Below are 16,233 nucleotides of genomic sequence, written 5' to 3' on the forward strand. Positions count from 1 at the left end.
AGCAAATTCCACAGACCTACTACCCTCTGAGTGAAGAAGTTTCTCCTCATCTCAGTTTTGAAAGAGCAGCCCCTTATTCTAAGATTATGCCCCCTAGTTCTAGTTTCACCCATCATTGGGAACATCCTCACCGCATCCACCCAATCAAGCCCCTTCACAATCTTATATGTTTCAATAAGATCGCCTCTCATTCATCTCCCTCAACAATATCCAAAGTGGTATATCTGTTTGAGAGGGGGATGGCCACAGGGGACCCCTGCACTACCTGCCTGTGCCTAATACTCTGCCTGGCGGTCACCCATTCCCTTCCTGCCTGTGCAGCCTTTACCTGTGGTGTGACCAACTGATTAAACATGATATCCTGCCTGGGAGTGTTTGATGGGTTAGTGCAGAGGATGCTTTACCCCATTATTGCCCATGATGCACCCTCCAATTAATGCTCTGATGGTCCCTCCCTTTGATACCCTGAAGGTCCCTCCACTTATTGCTTCTGACACTATTCCTCTAACAGGGAATAGACTTGTTTCAGAGCACAGAGGAGGTTGTGATATCCTTGCCTCATCCCAAACACCATTTTCACAAACTGCCTCTCTCTGCCAAAGCAGGAGGGAGACACAGTGGCTGATATAAAGAGAGGGGAGACTTTCTGGTGTATAAAGCAAGAGCCATTGAATAGTGGGACCTCACATTTGAAGATTGGGAGTTATAATTTATCAGTGGTAATTTTGGGAGTCTGTTCTCCCTATTCGGAGTCTCAGTACCTGGGAGCAAGGTTGGAGATGGGACTGATTGTAAAACCTGTGTTCATGCCCAGTGAGACTGCACGCCAGGAGAAGAGCCTGGTCATGTGACCCTGTTATACCTTGAGTGGGAGGGGCCTGGGCTGCTTTGTGACATGGTTCCTGTGGTGTATGTGCCTTTAAGAGCCCCCTGTGTACTGTAATGCCGGTAATGGCCATTCGGGCTATATAAGCCTGTATAGTGTCTTGTATCTGTTAGTTCACCTCCAGACTTTGTTCAGTAAACACCTGTGAAACCAAATCCTGCATTCCGTGTCTCCATTAACACATGGATACAACAGTGGTGACGAATTGGAAACAGACTTACCTGCAATTCGGCAGCACCTCAAGGAGATCGATTCCTCAGACGAAAGTCGAAGAAAAACAAGAAAGAAAAAAACAAACTGTGGTTTCACCAGCTAGCCAAGCTGGTGGCAGGTACTGCAATAATCCTTCCTGGGCGGCGGGCTGGGGCTCCATCGGCTGGCTCTGCAGCGGGGCCGAGCAGCGAAGGCGGAGGCAAACAGAGACAGAGGGTGGAGCACTCGGGAGACGGTCGGCGCTGCAACGCAGGTCGGCGTTCGGACCAAGCAGAGGGAGGAAAATGTCCCAGAGAGTCCGGCGGGAACGAGTCTCCACCTATTAAAAAAAATACCTGTGTAAATAAAAACCGCGGAGAACAGCGTTGTCAGCAGCGGCAGTGGCGGGAAAGCGCGGGAGGCGCCATTTTTTTTCCGCGGGGAAGAAAGGAAAGCGCGGGAGGCGCCATTTTTTTTTCAGGATGCCTAAGACTGATAATATTACTGCTTTCGATAGCGATATAGAGGATTGGACTACATATGTGGAAAGAGTGGAGGTATATTGCACAGCAAATGAAATAGAGGATGATAAAAAGGCATCAGTACTTCTAAATCTAATGGGCGCAAGGACATACGGGCTGTTACAAAACTTAATCACTCCAGCCAAACCAAAGGACAAGAATTTTAAGGAGATTGTTGATACCCTACAGGAGCACTTAAACCCAACACCGCTGCTGATAGCGGAACGATTCAAATTCTTCAGGAGGAATCAGCACAAGAATGAAAGTAACGCTGATTACCTCACCGAATTAAGGAAGCTGTCAAAGCACTGCCAATTCGGAGCAGGACTGGCAGATTCTCTTCGAGACAAATTCGTCTGCGGTCTCCTAAGTGAAGGAACACAGAAAAGGCTACTTTCTGAGAAAGATTTGACACTGGACAAGGCTTTCAGTGTGGCTGTATCATACGAAGCAGCCGCAAGGGGAGCTGCAGAGATACAGCAAAAGCCACAGGACTTCGGCACCCATGAAATGACACAGGGTTTCGAGAGATGTTATCGCTGCGGCAGATCCACCCATGACCAGAGGGACTGCTGGTTCAAGGACAAAGCATGCAGGCAGTGCGGAAAGATTGGACACATTGCACGTGTATGCCGATCTGGAAAAAAAAAATCCACGGACAGGAAAAAAATCAATAAGGAAAAGTACAGAAAGGTACAAATGATGACGGACAGTAGCTCCGAATACCAGAAGAGCGATAGCGACTCCGGAAACAAGAGGCTAAGCTGTCTCAAATTACATAATGTAATTGCCAAAGAAGATTACCAGACCATTTGGGTTACCCTCACGATAGCGGGGTCCCCAGTTAAAATGGAGCTAGATACAGGATCAGCTCTGACCGTCATAAGTCGACGGGATTACGAGCGGCTATTTTCGCATATACCTCTGAAAGACACATCCATTATCTTGAAAACATATACGGGGCAGAAAGTATACCCAAAAGGGAAAATAAGGATGCCTGTTGTATACAACGGCAAGGAAATACAGAAGTTGTATTTATACGTTCTGCAAGATGGTGGTCCACCGCTGTTGGGACGTGAATGGATCAGGAAGATACATTTAGACTGGCACTCCATTCAGGCACTGACGGTGACCAGTAAGAAAAAAAATGATGATGACGTCATACCTGAACGATTAAAAGACATCTTGGCCAACGCCAAGGAAGTGTTTCAACAGGAACTAGGAACCTTGAAAGGCGTCACCGCCTCAATAAAAGTGGAAGATGCGGCAATTCCCAAGTTTTTTAAGGCAAGGCCGGTGCCATACGCAATTCGTCCAGCAGTCGAGGCCGAGCTGGAGAATTTGGAAAAGGCAGGCGTATTATCCAAGATAGATTGGAGCGAGTGGGCAACACCCATCGTCCCGGTCATGAAGAAAACGTTAAATAATGATAAATCTGAAGAACAGAGAAAAATTCGCATCTGTGGGGACTTCAAGGTGACTGTAAACCCGGTCCTTCACACGGTACAGTATCCTCTTCCGAGGATAGAAGATATTTTCACCTCACTATCCGGAGGGAAACGTTTCACCAAAATTGACTTGGCACAAGCATATCTACAGATGGAGGTTGAAGAGGCCTCTAAAAAGTATCTCACGATTAATACACACAAAGGCCTGTACCAGTACAATCGACTGGTTTTCGGAGTAGCATCAGCTCCAGCTATCTGGCAAAGAGCTATGGAGCAAGTCCTCCAAGGGATTCCGGGGTCTCAATGCTACCTAGACGACATCCTTATAACAGGAGAAAACGACAATGAGCACCTTGCCAATTTGGAGCAGGTGCTCACTAGGCTGAGAGAACGGGGCCTACGAGCAAATCGCCCCAAGTGCGAATTTTTCCAGAAACAAATATCATATTGTGGCCACATAATTAACGAGGAAGGGTTGCATAAGTCACCTGAAAAAATTGAAGCGGTCATAAAAGCCCCAGCACCTGAAAATGTCTCACAATTAAGGTAGTTCCTGGGATTGATAAATTACTATCATAAATTTTTACCGAATTTGTCAACTGTTCTGCACCCTCTTAATGAACTGCTACAAACGGGAGTAATTTGGAAATGGAGCGAAGACTGTAAACGTGCCTTCCATAAATGCAAAGGCTTGATCACGTCCAAGGAAGTTTTGGCTCATTACAACCCATCACTGCCAATCAGACTGGCGTGCGATGCATCCCCTTACGGCGTAGGAGCGGTATTATCGCATAGATTCCCTGATGGCTCGGAGTGGCCGATAGCTTTTGCGTCACGCTCATTGAACTCAGCTGAGCGTAACTATGCCCAGGTCGACAGGGAAGCAGTCAGCCTGGTATGGGGAGTTAAGAAATTCAACCATTACCTACACGGACAAAAATTTACCTTGTTGACTGACCATCAACCCCTCGTCTCCATATTTAACCCTAAAAAGAGTGTTCCCATTATGACAGCGCAAAGGCTACAGAGGTGGTCTCTTTTCCTAGGGGCACACCAATATGACATAGAATACAAAGGATCAAAACAGCATGGGAATGCTGATGGTTTATCGCGCCTACCGTTGCCAACGGTAGAAGAGGCACCTACAGTGGACCCAGTGAAGATGTTCCACTCAACCATAGTGGAATGTCTACCAGTAACAAATTCTGCCATTGAAAAGGAAACGAGAAATGACCCGACTCTCTCACGAGTCTACAATTTAATGGTGAAGGGATGGCCAGCACATGGCGAACCACTGTTGCCAGCATTCTCGCAAAGAAGAGAACAGCTGTCAGTGTGCCAAGGAACCTTGATGTGTGGATCCAGAGTGGTGATTCCACCCAAACTCCAGGATAAAGTGCTAAAAGAGCTTCACGAGGGGCATCTGGGTGGTGAAAATGAAGAACCTAGCCAGAGCGTTTGTGTGGTGGCCAGGTGTCAATGGAGACATCGAAGAAATGACCAAGAGCTGCCTAGGATGCCAGAAGGTCCAAAACGCCCCACCATAAGCCCCTCTACATCAATGGGAGTGGCCCTCATCTCCATGGCAAAGGGTACACATCGACTTTGCTGGTCCATTTATGGACTCAATGTTCTTAATCGCGGTTGATGCACACCCCAAGTGGCCGGAGGTAATAAAGATGTCCTCCACCACCACGGAAAAAACCATCACAGTATTAAGGACCATATTTGCCAGGAATGGGCTGCCTGAACAGATCTGTTCTGATAATGGACCGCAATTTGTGTCCGAAGAATTCAGGAAGTTCTTAAAAAACAATGGGGTTAAGCACTACACGTCCGCCCCATACCAGCCCGCCACCAATGGATTGGCTGAAAGGTTTGTCCAGACCTTCAAGAAGGCCATAAAGGCCATGGGTAATGAAGACATAAAACTACAGCATAAGGTAGATAACTTCTGGTTTGCATACAGGAATGCAACACATGTGGTTACAAACCAAACTCCCGCCATGATGTTCTTCAATAGAAGCCTAAGATGCCGGCTGGATTTGATCAAGCCAAACATCAGAAGGGACGTGGAGAACCGGCAATTTCAAGGCATGAATGAAAGGCCAACTAGAACCTTCCAGATAGGTCAACAAGTTTTGGCCCGGGACTACCGTACCGAGAAATGGCAGCCTGGAACTATTTGCACACGACTAGGACCGCTGATGTATACCATGGACATTGGAGAAAGCATAATAAGGCGCCATGCTGACCAGATCATAGAGTCATCCGAAAAGGGACAACCTACACCACAACTCTATACGCCTAATGATGAAGCAGAGATACCCATAGTATCTACCTCCGATCCGGTGATACTGGAACCAGATGAACCCGACACTGGCATTCAAGCCGAATCGACCTTGCCAAAAGAACCTACTACACCACCAGAAACTACTACACCACCAAGGCGTTATCCGGACCGAGTCAGGAAGCCTCCAGAGAGACTGACTTATAATTGATTAACTGCAGCAAATGTGTAGATTATTGTTCTTGTAACATGTTAATTAATGATTACTTAAAATGTTCTGTACTGGTTGTCTAAAAGGGGAGGAATTGTGGTGTATGTGCCTTTAAGAGCCCCCTGTGTACTGTAATGCCGGTAATGGCCACTCGGGCTATATAAGCCTGTATAGTGTCTTGTATCTGTTAGTTCACCTCCAGACTTTGTTCAGTAAACACCTGTGAAACCAACTCCTGCATTCCGTGTCTCCATTAACACACGGATACAACAGTTCCTGGCTCCTTTGTGATGTCACCTGGAGACAGGTTTACGCCCCTGATTACACAGGATCAGTGGGAGTCACTGTTGGAGGAGCTGAACTTGGCAGCTGACACTGCGAGTGAGTTTAGTCCATATAAATAGGGGGACGGGAAAGTACAATGTAATATGAAAGTAAGTAATTCAACCAAATGTCATCAATTGCAATTATATTCACGTTAAATATCATCATAGTCACAAAAATAGTCGCACTGTATTCCAAATACAGATACTAGAATAAATATTAATCACTTATATTTTAAAAGATTCTTGGAGTGAAGAGAATCTCTGGAAGGTGGAAAGAGAGGAGTTGAATCATCATCACACTAACTGGGACTGGAAATGGTCGCTGGATTCACAGAGCAGACCTGGTGGGACCAAGAACTCCAGAGGTGAGAGTCTAACCAGCTACTACTGGGAGCTGTCTGACAGTTGCCATAAGGCTCAGCCTTTGCTGTGACAAGTTGACCTGAGCTTAACCCGTGTGTGAAGCTCGCCAATACCTCAGCTGGGAGTGCTTGACACTTACATGTAGATGAAGTTTTATTCTGTGTTCTTACAATGCAGTACCTGAGCTGGTGTGCTTCATTGGATAGTTTCAGAGGAGCTGCACGCTGCATTTAACACATGCTGGATCTGAGTTGGCTGTGCTTGGTCAACCAATTTAGAGAGAGCTTCACTCTGTATCTAACCCGTGCTTGGCCTGCCCTGGCTGGGAGTGTTTCATGGGAAAGTGTAGATGGAGCATTACTCACTATCGAACCCCATACTGTACCTGCCCTGGGAGTGTTTGATGGGATAGTGTAGATCAAGCTTCACTCTGTATCTAACCCGTGCTCGGCCTGCCCTGGCTGGGAGTGTTTCATGGGAAAGTGTAGATGGAGCATTACTCACTATCTAACCCCATACTGTACCTGCCCTGGGAGTGTTTGATGGGATCGTGTAGATCAAGCTTTACTCTGTACCTATCCCGTGCTCTGCCTGCCCAGGGAGTGTTTAATGGGAAAGTGTAGATGGAGCATTACTCACTATCGAACCCCATACTGTACCTGCCCTGGGAGTGTTTGATGGGATCGTGTAGATCAAGCTTTACTCTGTATCTAACCTGTGCTCTGCCTGCCCAGGGAGTGTTTAATGGGACAGTGTAGAGGGAGCTATACTCTGTACCTAAACTGTGCTGTACCTGGCCTGGGAGTGTCTTATGCGATAGTATAGAGGGAGCTTTACCCCATTATTGTCCATGATGCAACCTCAAATTAATGCTCCGATGATCCCACCACTTGATACCCTGAAGATCCCTCCACTTATTGCCTATGATGCCCTTCCTGTTACAGGGAATAGACTTGTTTCAGAGCACAAAGGAGGATGTAATATCGTTGCCTCATCCCAAACACCATTCCCACAAACTGCCTCTCTCTGCCAAAGCAGAAGGGAGACACACTGGCTGATATAAAGAGAGGGGAGACTTTCTGGTGTATAAAGCAAGAGGTAGACATGGGGGCCATTGAATAGTGGAACCTCACATTTCGTGGATTAGAGGGATAATTTATCAGTGGTAATTTTGGGAGTCTGTGCTCCCTGACTGGAGTCTCAGTACATGGGAGCAGGGTTGGAGACGGAGCTGAATGTACAACCTGCGTTCATGCCCAGTGAGACGGCACACCAGGAGCACAGCCTGGCCATGTTTGATGGGCTATTGTAGATGGAGCTTTCTTCTGTATCTAACCCATGCTGCACCTGCCTCTGGGAGTGTTTGATGGGATCGTGTAGATCAAGCTTTACTCTGTACCTATCCCGTGCTCTGCCTGCCCAGGGAGTGTTTAATGGGACAGTGCAGAGGGAGCTATAGTCTGTACCTAAACTGTGCTGTACCTGGCCTGGGAGTGTCTTATGGGATAGTACAGAGGGAGCTTTACCCCATTATTGTCCATGATGCACCCTCAAATTAATCCTTCGATGATCCCACCACTTGATACCCTGAAGATCCCTCCACTTATTGCCTATGATGCCCTTCCTGTTACAGGGAATAGACTTGTTTCAGAGCACAAAGGAGGATGTAATATCGTTGCCTCATCCCAAACACCATTCCCACAAACTGCCTCACTCTGCCAAAGCAGGAGGGAGACACACTGGCTGATATAAAGAGAAGGGAGACTTTCTGGTGTATAAAGCAAGAGGTAGACATGGGGGCCTTTGAATAGTGGGACCTCACATTTGGAAGATGGGAGGGATAATTTATCAGTGGTAATTTTGGGAGTCTGTGCTCCCTGACTGGAGTCTCAGTACATGGGAGCAGGGTTGGAGACGGGATTGATTGTATAACCTGCGTTCATGCCCAGTGAGACTGCACACCAATGCTCCGATGATCCCACCACTTGATACCCATGAAGATCCCTCCACTTATTGCCTGTGGCACCCTTCCTGTTACAGGGAATAGGCTTGTTTCAAGGCACAAAGGAGGCTGTAATATCCAGGGTTGGAGAAGGGACTGATTGTACAACCTGCTTTCATGCCCAGTGAGACTGCACACCAGGAGCAGAGACTGGTCATGTGACCCTGTAATACCTTGAGTGGGAGGGGCTTGGGCTGCTTTGTGACATGTTTCCTGGCTCCTTTGTGATGTCACCTGGAGACAGGTTTACACCCCTGGTTACACATCAGTGGGAGTCACTGTGGGATGAGCTGGACTTGGCAGCTGACACTGCCAGTGAGTTTAGTCCTTATAAATAGGGGAAAGGAAAGAACAATTTAATATTAAGGTAAGTAATTCAACCAAATGTCATTCATTACAAACATATTCAAATTAAATATAATCATAGTAACAAAAATAGACCGAATGTATTCCAATTACAGATTCTAGAATTAATATTAATTTTTATATTAAATGTTTCATGTAGTGAAGAGTATCTCAGGAGGGTGGAGAGAGTGGAGCCAAATCATCATCACACTAACTGGGACTGGAGAAATGTCGCTGGATTCACAGAGTAGATCTGGTGGGACCAAGACCCTCAATGTCAAAGACGGGATGAAACAAGAAGCCCCAACAATGATTGTAAAGGTGAGGAACTTTACTGAGGATCCCATCAGTCCAGGATTTTGCCAAGGTGAGAGTCTAACCTCGACAAATGCCATCAGGGACTGCCTTTGATACGACAAGTACAATTGAGCTCAACTTGTATGCAAAGCTAGCCCATACCTGGAACAACAACAGAAAATGCTGGAAAAACTCAGCAGGCCAGGCAACATCTGTGGAGAGAGAAATAGAGTCAACGTTTCAGGTCGAAACCCTTTGTCAAGACTGAAAAAGCCCAGGAAATGAAACAAATTAAAAGGCCAGTTTGGGGGCTGGGAGACAACAAAAGAGAAGTGAAGAGACATTGGGGGAAAAATTGGGTGAGTAGCACCACCTGTTAGCGCCTAAAGAGGCAGTCAGTGGCTGTAGCGCCACTGGCTGCGCCTCCCGCGATATTCAGCAGGGGCGCTAATGGTGGCATTAGCCATTTGCGCTGCGCCACCACCGATGACGTCATCGGTGTGCGCAGCGCCCCATTCGCGCCCCGAACGCGATATTTGGTAGCGAACGCCGCTGTAGCGCTGTTCGCTACCCGCGCCCGGTTCACGGGGCCTTCTTGCGCCGGCAGAGGTGCAAGTTAAGGTGGAGGTGCGGGGCGGCTGCTTTTTCGGCGGCCACCTGCCAGCACCTCCGTCCCCGGCCTCCTGGTCCCCCCCCCTGCGGCATTGCCGGCTGTTTCCCGAGAGCCCGGCACTTCTCCTTGGTGCCGGGCTCTTTTGCCGGCATTCGCGATCGGGGTTCGCGCTGTTGCAGGCCCCTCCCCCTTAACAGTGGGAGGAAGGCCTGCAGTACCGCAGCATGCCGTGTCGCAGCGTATGGCGCTGCGGCACGTTGCGCTGCGATATTCAGTTTCAGCGCCCTAAGAGGGACGCGGAGCGCCTCGAGCCTCGCCCCGTCTCCCTCGAGGGGCACTTCAACTGAATTTCTGATGATCGCTACAGCTTCGAACGCTGCGCAAAAACCAGTGCCCAGGCGAACTTGGCGCCAGTTTGGCGCCTCAACCCAAAGAGGTATTCCAAACGAGACGAGATGGTGATAGGACTAGTGGAGACAAAAGACGGCTCTAGATTAGGTGTGAAATGCGCTGGCAGAATGGGAGACAGCTGCCATGTGGGAGAGAAAAAAAGGGGGGTGGCCAAAACAAAGGTGTGGATAAAAAATATAAGTAAAAATGCAATGGGGGCCGAGGTTATGATCTGAAATTGTTGAACTCGATATTGAGTACGGAAGGCTGGAAAGTGCCTAATCATACCTGGGACTGCCTGACACTTACATGTAGAGGGATTTTTATTCTAAGTTCATCCCATGCTGTACTTGAGCTGGTGTGCTTCATTGGGTAGTGTCAGAGGAGCTGTACGCTGAATTTAAAACATGCTGGATCTGAGTTGGCTGTGTGTGATCAACCAATTTAGAGAGAGCTTTACACTTCATCTAAGTTGTACTGTACCTGGCCTGGGAGTGTTAGATGGTAATGTAAAGTGGGAGGCTTTACTCTGTATCTAACCAGTGCTATACCAGGCCTGGGAGTGTTTGATGGGACACTGTAGAAGGAACTTTACTCTGTATCTAACCCGTGCTGTACCTTCCCTGTGAGTGTTTGATGAGACAGTGTAGAGGGAGCTTTACTCTGCATTAACTGAGATTGACTGATACTTTCATTGACTATTTCTTTCATATACCCAGCACTGGCCTGAACTCAGATACTTTCTGCATACTCACAGAGATCAGCACGAGAGCACAAAACATCCCAAACACAGGAGCTGACCCTGGGATGGTGCGACACTAACTCTGCAGGTACATTAACAACCTCTAGAGATGAACCCCTGTCCGCACACATCCTACTTTATCATTTTCTTGTGGTTGCAGTTGGAATATTGCGGGTGTGTGACGGCAAGCCTAAGGAATTTCCCACCTTTGACCTCTTCAATTTTTTAATTTCAGCTCAGCTTTGAAAACCAGGGCTGTCCTTCAGATGTCACGCATTTCCTGACAGCGCATTTCCAGCACTAGACATGTGACAAGAGAGTGACACCAAAGAGGTAGGACATGTGCAGCCACACTCATCAACATCCATCTTGCCCACACCTGTTGCTGTGCTGTGAAAGATCGAGAAATGCTGGAGTTCCCCTGTGGAGGGAGGCAACGGCAGCTCTGCTGCAAAAGACAGTCAGTCACTCGACACAAGAGATGGTGAAGGAAAGAATCAGAAAATGTAAAGCTTTGAGGAGCTGGATTCTGAACAAAATGAGGTTCCTCAGATCACGGTGTATTCATACCAGATACATGTGTCAGAAATGTTTGTGTCCACAATTAATCCTGAGTGCCTCCAGCTCCAGAGGAGTAACAGTCAATTCCAGATGAACACATATTGAGGCCTGTTACAAAGGTATTGGAAACCAAATAGGACAAAGACAAATAGCACTGAACTATTGATTAATGGGAAGATCTGAATTATAGACAGATTAAATTTGATCCTGCAGGAAGGAAGGAAAAAATGAAGGAAGGAAGATGCTAATCTGTAATAACCGGGACACAAGCACGAATGTGCTGTGCCATGGACTGAATAGGAGTATCAACATTTCCCACTTTCACTTTCCCACTGCTGATTATGGAGTGGGTTGGCCCCATTAGCTGGGCTTACAGTGAATCGCGCCATTTGTTTCTAACATCCAATTTGTTTAAATTCAGTTTATTGTTATGTTTCCTCTCCAGAGGCTGATGGTACAGAGCTGACCAATGTAAGACACTGGCCAACGCTGAATCAGTGGGGAAATTTATAGAGAACATTTTCTCCTCTTTTACCTCACCCATAACTCTTTGGAGACACAAGTGGTAACTTCTGGCTCTGTTAGTCACCATTCCTGTTAATGCTGGGCCAGATTGGGGACACAAGGCCCTGTCCCTCTGAAGTACTTAGATGACATTTCCATAGCCATGGAAAGCTTCATGCGACTGATGTAGAATCCAGTCTCTGGCACTTCATGAGTGGGAGGAGGATCTGCTCTAATGTCACCAGCACTGCCCTTGGGTCTTTTTCTCCCATCAGCAGCAGAACATCCCTTTACCATCTCCTGTATCAAAAACTCGGGTTGACCTGACTGGTCTTCCTTTGATTCCTTCCCTTAGTTTACAGACTTTTCTGCCGTTTATTTTTTGTAATTGTGAACCCAGGTGGAGGGCCCAGACCCAGTAGAAGCAGAGCGTGATTGAGGCCGAAGGCAAATTTGTTGGAACAAATCTCTGGGACTTAGGAATAGAATGACTGTGGAGGCTAAAAAAGTAAATAGAAAAAGAGGACACGAGAACGGGAAAAGGTTAAAGCAAAATTAAGTTACAATTAAGAAAAACAAGAAACACAATATATAAAAAACACGTTTTTAATTCTAATTTATTCATTCTCGGGATGTGGGCATCACTCGCAAGGCCAGCATTTATTGCCCATCCCTAGTTACCCTTGAGAAGGTGGTGGTGAGCCGCCTTCTTGAACCGCTGCAATCCGTGTTGTGAAGGTTCTCCCATAGTGCTGTTAGGTAGGGAGTTCCAGAATTCTGTGAGACTTGGAGGGGAACTTGGAGGTGGTGGTGTTCCCATGCACCTGCTGCCCTTGTCCTTTGAGGTGATAGAGGCCGCAGGTTTGGGAGGTGCTGTCGTGGAAGCCTTGCTGAGTTGCTGCAGTGCATCTTGTAGATTGAACACACTGCAGCCACAGTGTGCCGGTGGAGGAGGCAGTAAATGTTTAAGGTGGTGGATGGGATGCCAATCAAGCAGGCTGCTTTGTCCTGGATGGTGTTGAGGTTTTTGAGTGTTGTTGGAGCTGCACTCATCCAACGACATGGAGAGTATTCCATCACACTCCTGACTTGTGCTTTGTAGGTGGTGGAAAGGTTTGGGAAGTCAGGAGGTGAGACACTCGCCGCTAAATACCCAGCTTCTGCCTAGTTCTTGCAGCCACAGTATTTAAGTGGCTGGTCTAGTTAAGTGTCTGGTAAATGGTGAACCCCAGGATTTGATGGTGGGGGATTCAACGATGGTAATGCCATTGAACGTCATGAGGAGCTGGTTAGACTCTCTCTTGTTGGCGATGATCATTGTCTGGTACTTGTGTGGTACAAATGTTACTTGCCACATATCATCCCCGACCTGAACATGGCCCAGGTCTTGCTGCATGATTGCCTCGCTTTCTGACGAATTGTAATGTTGTCGGGTAGATGCCAGTACTGGATCAACTTGGCTAGAGGTGCAGCTAGTTCTGGAGCACAGGTCTTCAGCTCTGCAGCTGGGATGTTGCCGGGGCCCACAGTCTTTGCTGTATCCAGTGCGCTCTACTGTTCTTGATATCATGTGGAGTGAAGTGAATTGGCTGAAGACTGGCTTCAGTGAAGGTGGGGACCTCAGGAGCAGGCCGAGATGCATCATCCACTTGGCAGTTGTGACTGAAGATGGTTGCGAAGGCTTCAGCCTTGTCTTTTGCACTCACGTGCTGTGCTCCACCATCGTTGAGGATGGGGATGTTCAAGGAGCCTCCTCCTCCCGTTAGTTGTTAATTGTCCATCACCATTCACGACTGGATGTGGCAGGACTGCAGAGCTTTGATCTGATCGATTGGGTGTGGGATCGCTTAGCTCTGTCTATAGCATGCTGCTTCTGCTGTTTAGCATGCATATAGTCCTGTGTTGTAACTTCACCAAGTTGGTTTCTGATTTTCAGGTACACCTGGTGCAGCTCCTGGCATGCTCTTCAACACTCCTTATTCAACCAGGGCTGGTTTGATGGTAATGGTAGAATGAGGGATATGCCGGGCCATGAGGTTACAGATTATGGTGGAATAAAATTCTGTTGCTGCTGATGGGCCCAGCGCCTCATGGATGCCCAGTTTTGAGCTGCTAGATGTGTTCTTAATCTATCCCATTTAGCACGGTGGTAGGGCCACAGGACACGATAAAGGGGTGTCCTCAGTTACTCAATAGTACCATGATTGACCGAGCTGCCTGAGTCCTGAAGGACATAGCAGCCAGACTGGCTCACGGCAGGCAGTGAGAGAATAAACACGAGCCACTACCGAGCCACACTTGGTGATGGACATTGAAGTCCCCCACCCAGAGGACATTCTGTGCCATGACGCCACAGTGCGCTGGATAAGAGATTAGCGTGTAAAGTTAAAGCACATGGGATTGGGGGTAAGGTACTGACTTGGATAGAGAACTGGTTGGCAGACAGGAGGCAAAGAGTTGGAATAAACGGCTCTTTTTCCGAGTGTCAGGCAGTGACTAGTGGGCTACCGCAGGGATCGGTGCTAGGACCCCAGCTATTCACAATATATGTTAATGATCTAGACGAGGGAACTAGATGTAATATCTCCAAGTTTGCAGACGACACAAAGCTGGGCGGGCGTGTGCGCTGTGAGGAGGATGCCGAGAAACTCCAGTATGATTTGACAGGTTGGGTGATTGGGCAGATGCATGGCAGATGCAATATAATGTGGATAAATGCGAGGTTATCCACTTTGATGGCAAAAACAGGAAGGGAGATTATTATCTGAACAGCAATAGATTGGGAGAAGGGGATCAAGGGATATGGGGAGAAAGCAGGGCCAGGGTACTGAATTTGGATGATCAGCCATGATCTCATTAAATGGCGGAGCAGACTCGAGGGGCCGAATGGCCTACTCCTGCTGCTATCTTCTATATTTCTATGGATGAGGAGGGAGTAAATGTTTAAGATGGTGGATGGGTGGCTGATTAAGCGGCCTGCTTTCCCCTGGATTTTGTCGAGCTTCGTGAGTATTGATGGAGCTGCAACTGTCCAGGCAAGTGGAGAATATTCCATCGCACTCCTGACTTGTGCCTTGTAGGGAGTGAAAAGGCTTTGGGGAGTCAGGAGGTGGTGAGTCACTTACACAGACTACCCAGTGTCTGACTAGCTCTTGTAGCCACAATATTTATTTGGCTGATCTAGTTAAGTTCCTGGTCAATGGTGACCCCCAGGATGTTGATGGTGGGGAATTCAACAATGGTAATGCCATTGATTGTCATGGGGTGGTGGTTAGACTCTCTCTTGTTGGAGATGGTCATTGTCTGGCACTTGTGTGGCACAAATGTTACTTGCCACTTATCATCCCCAACCTGAATGTTGCCCAGGTCGTGCTGGACACAGACTGCCTCATTATCTGATAAATTGCGAATGTAACTTGACACTGTGCAATCAGTAGCGAACATCCCCACTTCTGAAGGTCATTAACAAAGCAGCTAAGATGTTGGGCCTAGGACACTGTCCTGAATAACTGCTGCAGCAATGACCTGGGTCTGAGATGATTGGCCTCCAATAACCACAACCATCTTCCTTTGTGCTAGATATGACACCATCCAGTGGAGAGTTTTCCCCTGATCCCCATTGATTTCAGTTTTATTAGGGCTCCTTGGTGCCACACTCGGACAAATGCTGCCTTGATGTCGAGGACAGTCACTCTCACCTCGCCTCTGGAATTCAGCTCTTTTGTCCATGTTTGGACCAAGGTTGTAATGAGGTCAGGAGCCAAGAGGTCCTGGCGGAAACCAAACTGGGCATCGGTGAGGAGGTTATTTGTGAGTTAGTGCCGCTTGATAGCATTGTCGATGACAGCTTCCATCACTTTGCTGATGATGGAGAGGTGGTTAATGGGGTGGTAACTGGCTGTTGGATTAGTCCAGCTTTATGTGGACTGGACATACCTGGGCAATTTACCACTTTGTCGGGTAGAAGCCAGTACTGGAACAGCTGGGCTAGAGGTGCAGCTATTTCTGGAGCAGAGGTCTTCAGCTCTGTATCGGGGATGTTGTCGGGTCCCAGAGCCTTTGCTGTATCCAGTGCGCTCTACCGTTCTTGATATCATGTCAGTGAAGCGAATTGGTTGAAGACTGGCTTCTGTGATGGTGGGACCTCAGGAGCTGTAATGCATCATCCACTTGGCACTCGTGGCTAAAGATGGTTGCGAAGGCATCAGCCTTGTCTTTTGCACTCACGTACTGTGCTCTGCCATCATTGAGGATGGGGATGTTCAAGGAGCCTCCTCCTCCCGTTAGTTGTTAATTGTCCATCACCATTCACGACTGGATGTGGCAGGACTGCAGAGCTTTGATCTGATCCATTGGGTGCGGATCGCTTAGCTCTGTCTATAAAATGCTGCTTTCGCTATTTAGCATGCATATAGTCCTGTGTTTTCAGATACACTTGGTGCAGCTCCTGGCATGCTCTTCAACACTCCTTATTGAACCAGGGCTGGTTTGATGGTAATGGTAGAATGAGGGATATGCCGGGCCATGAGGTTACAGATTATG

At 47.7% G+C, this 16,233-nt stretch overlaps 1 protein-coding gene and 1 pseudogene across 1 annotated transcript in view; one reads left to right on the forward strand and one right to left on the reverse strand.

Annotated features, from left to right (window-relative positions):
- Nucleotides 1-10,930, forward strand: part of LOC147096356 (uncharacterized) — a 54,909-nt pseudogene extending 43,979 nt beyond the window's left edge.
- Nucleotides 1-16,233, reverse strand: part of LOC147096354 (zinc-binding protein A33-like) — a 261,908-nt gene that overhangs the window by 133,848 nt on the left and 111,827 nt on the right. The gene's annotated exons all lie outside the window — the stretch shown is intronic.

This window comes from Somniosus microcephalus, unplaced genomic scaffold (assembly GCF_052327205.1).
Source record: "Somniosus microcephalus isolate GS21.2 unplaced genomic scaffold, FLI_Smic_1.0 unresolved_chr1, whole genome shotgun sequence".
Taxonomy (NCBI): Eukaryota; Metazoa; Chordata; class Chondrichthyes; order Squaliformes; family Somniosidae; genus Somniosus; species Somniosus microcephalus.